This window comes from Dreissena polymorpha, chromosome 11 (assembly GCF_020536995.1).
Source record: "Dreissena polymorpha isolate Duluth1 chromosome 11, UMN_Dpol_1.0, whole genome shotgun sequence".
Taxonomy (NCBI): domain Eukaryota; kingdom Metazoa; phylum Mollusca; class Bivalvia; order Myida; family Dreissenidae; genus Dreissena; species Dreissena polymorpha.
Window position 1 is genome coordinate 20,760,496 of NC_068365.1, and position 9,750 is coordinate 20,770,245.

The 9,750-nt window shown below is 32.1% G+C and overlaps 1 non-coding gene across 1 annotated transcript; it reads right to left on the minus strand.

The window, feature by feature from the left end:
• Positions 1-1,910: 1,910 nt before the first annotated feature.
• On the minus strand, positions 1,911-2,000 carry Trnaf-aaa (transfer RNA phenylalanine (anticodon AAA)). Its single transcript is given in 2 exon segments — positions 1,911-1,946; positions 1,964-2,000. It is a non-coding gene; the product is annotated as a tRNA-Phe (tRNA).
• Between the last annotated feature and the right edge of the window lie 7,750 nt (positions 2,001-9,750).

The window sequence follows — 9,750 nt, forward strand, 5'->3', positions numbered from 1 at the left end:
CTTCGTGAAAACACGGTTAGGTTTTAAATAATGATGCATAATTCATCGAAATAATTATAACTCGTCCAAATGTAACTTAAAGCATTATGTTGAACGCCACTTAAGATAAGAACGCGTGTTAGAACATATATATATTAAATTTTATTCGCTGTGATACTTGCTACTCTTTGATATTATAAGTCATACTAGCTTACTCAAGAGTAATATGGCCCGGGTGCAGAGAGACAAAAAAACGTCGGCATGAGCCGTTAAGTTTGAGGTTGTTTTTTTCTTCAGATGATATAACACAACATACTGTACTATAATAACGTATAAACGTGTGCGGGCAATGATTTCATGACTAGTAACGTATAGCAATATTGAAATTACAACAAGATAAGTATTGATGCAAAGCATCAAAGGGCGCCGGGAATTTCAGTGTAAAAGGAACTCAATGAAGTTACATGGAACGATTTTTTTCTACTGTAAATATTAATTTATTGGCCGATTATTTTAAACAAAATAGAAAAAGATACTGGTATAACCATTATCTATGATTTTGTGTTATAACCCCCAAATAACCATTATTTATGATGTTGTGTTATAACACCCAAATAACAGTTATCTATGATTTTGTGTTGTTACTCCCAAATATTTCATAGTTCATTTTATTAACATTGGTGTCCTGTTTTTTACTGGTATCCGTGTGCATTTTTCATTAATGGAACAAAACTGTGTAGGTTATAAAATATCTGCTTCATCTTGTAAGCGTAATTTCATATTTTTCTCAACTTCAAGGTGAGATGATTCTTAACTTATTCTTACGTTGCTCATTTACGATAGGGGTTGAGTACTCATTTATATGAAAACACTGTAAAAGTTTGAAAACAAAAATGAATGTAAACTGTAAATTGTATAAAGAAGCTGCATTTCACAATACTTTGAAATTCAGTACAAGATCATAATAGATTTATTGCTCCGATATTCATCATTTTCAATAGGGTTCGAGTAATACTGATATAAAAACACTTAACAAGTTTGGAAAAATTCAGACGAAAGTTGTGAAATCTTTTAAACAAGTGGAAATTGTTTATTTTGTCAAATTTGTTAGAAAAAATTCTGGACTTATTGTCCAAATGTTTCTCATTTTAAATGAGGTAAAAATGCTCATTGATATGAAGACACTGTAAGTGTGAAAAGAATCTGATGAAAACTGTTGACATATTCACCTAACCAAGCAGTTTTTTACTTTTATTTTTAAATTCAAAGAGACATAATTCTGGACTTATGGTCCGATATTGCTCATATACAGTTTGGGTTGGGTCCTCATTGATAAAAAAAAACCTTTGAAGGTTTGGGAACAATCGGATGGAAATTTTGGACTTCGAACAAGGATTTCAAAATTTCTCAAATTCTAAGGAAGATAACTATTGACGTAATGGTCGGATAATGCTAAAGGGCTCATACCACCTGGATAGTAATACGTGTCGCGCTTCGCGCTCTATATGTAGTTCTTAAAAAAAACTCCGAGGAGTGCTTGACTCTAGAGAAACGGGATGCTGGGACACAGCTCCTCCTTGATATACGGCTGCTTCCTTTATCGCAACTCATTGTTACAATCAATAATACGTGTCGCGCTTCGCGCTCTATATGTGGTAGGGATAGGCCTATGATAGACAACCATAAAAATACATGGATAATAGATGTGTTGTTTGCATGTATTTGTTTATATAAAAACACGTGTATTTTTTATAAGATATTTAAGTGATGTAAGAAATTTTAATTAACGTTGTCTCCACGTTGCATCCATTAATTTAAATAAAGATGTCCAATTGTAGAAAATGGATTTTAAAATGTCTACATAAAATAAAGCTTAATTATATTTATTAACCTGACTGACAAAATTGTCAGCCGCCGAACTGTTCCGTTCGTGCCGGAACCCGGGATTGAGCCGGGGGCCTTTAGATGACTGTTGCGTAAACAACTTTAGTCTAACGCTCTCCCAACTGAGCTTTTCCGGCTGACGTTCACTTATGTACTGCTATTTGGTGAAGTTGTGTATAGCGATCGTTATTATATGTCTATTAATACACAAATAAATTGTACGTTTTCGTACCACTACGCCTTCCAATAAACTTGTTTGCGCGATAGGTCGTCAAATATCGTACTACATTGATTCTCCACTAAATAAGCAAATTAGAAAAACCACAAAATAAATATATTTTGATTATGTTTTGTTTGTATACAAAACAGCATTTATTTTTATACAAAACCAGAAAGTTTCGCGTATTTGCCCAGTTCCTGTGATCTTTCCCCTGTGATCAGTTGTGGATCAGTTATTCATTAAAACAATTAGCTTTGCATTATTGGCAATAAATGTTGTAATAAATGTTATAGGCACAAATGCAGTACTTATTTACACTAATTTACACAAACAATCACCACTATGCAGGATATTCTTAAAACAAAAATATATATTGATCGGTAAAATAACTTCTCCTCCCATAAGCAAAAAAAAATGCATAGCATACTAGTCGCCGCCCTCCAGGGCGACGCCAATAAGTGTTATCAATCAGTTTGTCAAAGACCAACAGAAGGCGCATTTTTCTTTAAAAAAAGCAATGTGTAACATTAGGATGGTGATGTATAAATTATCTGGATTTTGTAACGGAAACACGTGCTCAATTGTACCCAGGTAATAACACACATGTATCATTATGTGCATTAAAAGTTATCGATACGAATTTTAAAAAAACATTGTGATTTTATATTTCAAAATAACAATATATTTGTTTGTATAAAATTAGTGTGTATCATGTTATTTTGGTAGATTTGGAACATATTTTACGCTAATTGTTTTTCAAAATATAGCCGCGCTTAATCAATCAAGTTTAATGCATACGCAAACAGTAATAATAACTGAAACATACGTACATCGGACGAAAAGGAGTTAGTGTCATGCTATTAGCAACTTATTTTTATTTTGGATCAATCCGCTTGCGTAATATTTTGAATATATATATATATATATATATATATATATATATATATATATATATATATATATATATATATATTACACCTCAGAGATTTTTTTTCGGGATTACACACCACTAAATGTGCAATGTGATGAAGCGTTTTATGGAAGTAGCATTGACACTAGATTTCAGCTTCAACAAGAGTAAAAAACACTTAATTTAGAATAAACGACACGCTTTCATCCATGCTAACGTTAATCTAATGTTTATAACAATGAAGTCGAAACGATATTCACTTTCATTTTCTATACTTCCATCTGATTATCGAAATTTATTTTAAATCATAGTATTTTATTGTATTCTTATCGAAGTTTACATTATGTATGATAAACGCACAATCCAAAATACGTTGTGCATTTGTTCGATGCCTTAAACAAATAACTAACTGTTTAAAAAAACACATCCGACATGTCCTTAATAAGAGAAACTATGTCACACGATATACGTCATCGTTTGCGCATTCAATTGCATGAAAAATAAAATTAAAGGCATTATAGTGACCAGCCAGGCAGCCAAAAACTGTTTATGGACCTCAGCCGTACATATACGGTTTGTGGCTGCCTGGCTGGTCACTATAATGCCATAGGGACTTCAGTGTGGTTTACTTTTTCTTATATATATATATATATATATATATATATATATATATATATATATATATATATATATATATATATATACCAATACATAGTGCCAGTTACGCGGTCTCTGTAGTTTTCAGACTGTACTTACGAGGTCAATATAAAAAACGGGGTCTATATACAACCCCGCAATCTAGGCTCCTTTAATTACTATGAGGGGGGTGTAGGGGAGGTAATGCAATCAAATCTCACAATAAGGTCTTAAATCGAAAACCACAATCAGGTCTGAAATTGAAATTGTATATACCTCGCAAATAAGTTCGCTATATATTTCCTTGTATAAGACGTTAAATAAATGACGTATTTATATACAATAATAATAGTAGGTACCCCTATATACCTTAATTCGTGTTAATATCGGATAAAAAAGGGTATGGAGATACATGTATTTAAAGTGGGAACCCCATAACCTATTTCTAAATCAGAGACCCCGTAACTGGCCATATGTGTGAATATATATATATATATATATATAATTTTATATCTTAACAAAGACCACGTGTAAAGCCCTAAAACAAGCTATTATTAGCATTTTTTTACCGAAAGAATAAATTTGAACCATAAAACATTCCTACACAGATGATATCAGTTGCAATTAAATCAGAAACGTAAATAATATTATGTTATTTATGAAACTAAACACGAACAGGGTCAAATCGTAAAACATGGCCAATATTGGTTTCAGTCCATATATTTTAAGTGTTGTTCATTATAATGAAGCTCTAACTGGTTTGTATGAAAGCGACTTGCTACCACATTAGCATGCTTGTCGCCGTTAACAGACATGCCTATTTCAAATTTCCGCTTTAACATTGGAATGACAATTGAAAAACGTGAACAGCTTTTTCATACGACCTTTTGTTCGACGTATTACGTCCTGGTAGTTTATATGCTTTGTTTCAGACACTGGCTGAGTACACGTTTTAAAACAGCCTTTACCATACCAAAGTATCCTTCAGAATGTTCGTTCAAGATACATGTGATTTTAAGATATGACGACTACCCGAATACAGTAGGTTTAGAAACAAAATACTTATAATTTAAGAAGAAACGTATGTATGATTATTAATGATAGCTGCTCTGCTATACAATACTTATACTCGATCATTGACGCTAGAAGAGCTTTTTGAGAAACTCTTCCACATGTTATGGACACGTTTTCATTTTATGTATCTTACATGTTTTGTCTTGGACTATATTACTAGAATGTACTTGTAAAAAGTTCTTTAGGGCAAGTCTTTAATTGCATCCTTGAATTATGTTTTAGCCTGCTAACAATAATGAACTTAATGCAGGCTTGTGTAAACGTGTAAATGGCAATTGAATAGATCATTTTAAGTTTATAAAGGACCCTAATAGATCATGAATGGGGCGTAAGACTTCCTGTTTGTTCCGACGGGCCTTTCACAATACGACCAATTAGATAAAAGATTAGGTGAAACACTTAAAATAACCCTTTTAAACCATTAAATATATTACCTCATGCTTAAATAATTAAAGTACAAGACGAAAACATGGTATTATAGATAACACACTAGGCGACCGAATTGCATTGATGACTACGTCACAGGAAAAACAATAGCATACCTGCCAAAAACTTTGTAGATGATCACGTGCTGTAAACAATACAATTTACAAGTGCAAGATTTACTTAAGCGAGGCAATATTTTATACTCCTATGACACAAAACTAAATATACAGCCCGACACTCGTGTACGATGCGTCTTAATACTTCGAAAATAGCTTTTGAATCTACATAAATTATATATATAACAACGACTTATTTTTTACGTATTATTTGATGTTGGTTGTATTTATAGAGCTTGTTATATAAATTTTGACAGGCTAATAATGTAAAAAAAAATAATTGCAATGATAATCTGCAAAAGCACAATGTCGACATACGTGCACCTTCCCATACCTTTTATAGGATTATATTTCAGTACTTTAATGACATACTGAGTATTTAATACTATATCGTTGAATTGATTGCAGTGTAAGGAACACGTTCTATAATTCGAAATGTCTGCTAGAAAATAAATAACGTTCGATTTCAAGTCGGTGATGTTATCAATAACTAGCCGATCTTGGCACAATTACCTGTAACCACAAATGAACATATTTTAATTATTGAAAAGTGTGTACTTATGTTTTTTTTATAATTGATCTCGCCGTGACACTATTTTTCTGAAAAATGAGAGTTGCAACGTATGGCATCTGTTAATATAGGACTAAGTAAGTATTGGAATAATGCAACACCAGATACACAGGAAAAACAATTATATGTGTATATAATTGATTCGTCTTTTATTAACGGCATATGGCACTAACAGTAACATTACATCGCTAAATGTTACTTTACCTATTGAACGTTTATTTTACGTTGGGGTTACTGACTGATGGTTCTGAAGTTTAATTAAAAATTATTATTATTATAAATCAGACGGATCATCGCAAAACGTTAGAGATTTAAGCCAATAGAATGGGAATAATCACGAAAATACGCCGGAAAAAAACCATAAAGGTCTTAGCATCGACATTAAAATTGCACATAACTACAAAAACATATTTGGATTAAAATCTTTTTATTCGATTGTTTACTGTTTACTAGGGCAAGCATTTTTCAGGTACGATGATGTGCGCGCGTGTGGTATTTGTAGTTTTCAGTTAAACGTTGTATGTGTTGCATACGTTGTTAGGGTCGACAATCGAAACATTGTTTTTTTTACAGAATTCTTCCTAAGTTATGGTCTAGCATTGTGTTTAATATTGTCTGCAGCGTGTCATAAATTACACGGAACCTTAAGGGAAGCTTCATTGTTATTTTGTAATGAATCTTTAAGTTCCTGTTACCAGAGGTATATGCGTTTATACCAAAAATAATAGTATATAAACGTGGTCTCTTTTCAGTACCAACTGGGCATGTTTCACTGTAAAACTATGTTGGTTATCGTAACACAGAAAACTGTTCCGGGTAAATAATTTCATTATTGTTCATACTAATCGTTTAAAATAATATATCTCAAGGCTTATCCTTTATTTGCTTATCGGGTAGATTATCGCAAACGTTAAGAAGAATTCTATAACAGAAGACAACACAGCAAACTGGTTGTTTTGTTTTGGAATGCGAACGAGTAAGTTTATTAAGTCAAACCGGTTTTCATACACCATTTTCAGCAACCACCAAATAACTTTTAATAAAATTATAATTTTGTTATGTGTATTCATTTGTGTGAAATGTATTTTACCATAAATATTATAGGTTATTTTAAACCGTTCTTACCTTATCGAGAAAACTCAAACATGTATTAATCGATTCACGCATTGCATAGAAAAGTATAAAGCGTATTTAAATTAATAGTTTTTTTTAAGCTTTAAGGTACATTAGCTAACTTCACACACATACCTCTTACCTTTAATATTGTCAAAGTACAACCGCGAATCCTGTCTAGTTCTTGTCTTAGCAATGCTCTCATCTGGAGTGACGGTTGAAAGGTCGCAGGTTTGTACTCCTCATCATAGACAAAAGTCATACATAAAGGATCGTTTGCGCAAACCGTAGCACCGGAAATCCTTCCTGTTTTCGTAATACGCCGGTATGAATGAGTTATTTAGCAATTGTCAAGTACGGAGTATTTTATGTTTTGCATATTGCAAACGTATGAACCATACATGCATATGGTAATTTATGCGATTAAAACACCGTAGCTAACATTAATTGTATTTATGCCCCTGATATTTCGAGTGCACACGTGTCGAGTGCTGACCATTTGATATGTACCTCCAAGTAGTCCAATAATTTCTGTTTGCTCGATGATTGGAGGACTGTTGACAATCAATTATTTATTTCGAGTTAAAATTCACCAATGTCCCTCATAGAACATCAAAACTTAATCGTGACAGGAACGTAAATGTCGTTAGCTGAACTCTTTTAGAAACACAAAAAAACGTGCAGACATAATAATGATATTATACCAGACCCGGAATGGTTAAAGCGCAATGCTATATCTCTTTAATTAGAAATAAGACAATTTTTATGAAGATGCATGTTAACTATCCCTGTTCACGTTTGCAATTTTCATGTCAAACAAAATATCAATTTAAGGTCGACGTTTTAAAAAATAGAGAAGCTATTCTTCTTGCCGCGACGTCTGTGTACGAGATAGTTTTATACTTTGCAGATAGGAGCGACGGTTAGAGTGATGTTATTAATAAATAAACAATAAAAATGCTTCGCTAATATCTAAATAACTTCACATGCAAAGTTTAAATCTTTTCGAAATCTCTTCAAAATTACGGTTATGTTAATACTTAGAATGTTTACGTACAGACTTGACAGTATAAAGCTGTTTAAATGTGAATAGTTTAACCTCACTTTATACATGAAAATAAAATTTAGGATTGCGTTTGTTATGTGACGGGTCGAGATCAATGACAGTTAAGGCAACACATATGCAAAATTAATCAATACATTAGCGAAACGGACGTGCCTTGCGGCAATTATGTGATGCATTGAGTTAAGGTGTTTTTTTTTTAATATTGACACTAATGTTACCAAATAAATGCGGTACAAGATCAATGACGAAACGTGTATCTTTGTATTGTGTTTTAACCAGTTACTATACTCTAGCATCGAATACGTCATCATAATGCATCACTTATTGCCTGTATAGTTCTTATATATATATATATATATATATATATATATATATATATATATATATATATATATATATATATATATATATATATATATATATATATATATATATATATATATATATATATATATATATATATATATATACATATATATGTATGTATATATATATAATCAACATTTGGATTCACGTCTTAAGGCGTCGATACTTTCATTCCAATGTCACACGGTCAAAATATAGTGAAAACCTTATGACATGACATGCAATGTGCTTTTTTACGAACTTTAATGAGAAAACAATGACAATGTGGACAAAAGTTACTTTTGAGAAAAAATGACGAAAAGAGGTAATTGCCATACGCATTTAAGAATATTCAGAGTGCGCTATGATTTTTATTAATTAACTTGTCACATAAGTCCACCAGTTTATTTTCTTAAAGGCATTGTTCAGATGACAATGCAAATAATAATGATGCACCGACTCCAGGGAGCCGTTTCATCAACGATTTATGACAAGTTGTAAATTACGATTTACAAACATTACGATGTTTCAATGAAATCGCGGTTCATCAAGCAAATCGTAAATTAAAATTACATAAATTTCATACATAAATATACCACTGGGTAAGGGCACCCGTAAATAAACGTAATGGCGGTCTTTTATCTCATCGACGATGACAGAAGACGACACATACCAATGTCAAGGCTATTTATAGATAGAATTGTTCTCTAAAACAAAAGAGCAGAGAACATTGTTTCGAGAGATCGTCTAAGTAAGGGCGGAGCAGAGCGTTTGTTGGTTTTGATCGGTCATCAACTTGCCGACGATCTCATGTCATTGATCCCGTCACGCGGGTATGTAGATAGGGCGAAGAAACCTTTGATTTCAACAATTATAATTATAAAATTGAATGGATTTTCAAACAGCAAATAAGTAGAATTTAACCCAAATCTTTAGAGTAGTTACCCTTTGTTTACATAGCATTTGAAAACACATTACTTGGATTTAGCAAAACATTGTATTTTCATAGACATTTTTATAATAATGTTTACGGTTTGTGATAACTGTTACAATGACACTATAATTCAATGAATAAAACATAAAGAACGTTCACATTTATTTATTTTTATTTAGAAAGTACAATATATCAACTGGGCATGGTGTTATAATTCGTATGAAAATTTATATCTAAATTATGTGTAATAATAAGCTTCATAGAATCACGGAACATCATCACATGTAAAACCAATTAAACGTTCCAGAAACAATGGAGCAATTAAAAATTTCATTTTGTTTAAAGAGAAACCAGCTCCTCTAGATTTTTGCTAATGTCCCTCAGAATGGCCTTTCTTTCCCTTGACGCCATCAACATCTCCCGAGTTTTAGTCCCACTGTTGCTACATTCTTCACATGTGGCTGCAAGTAAATACA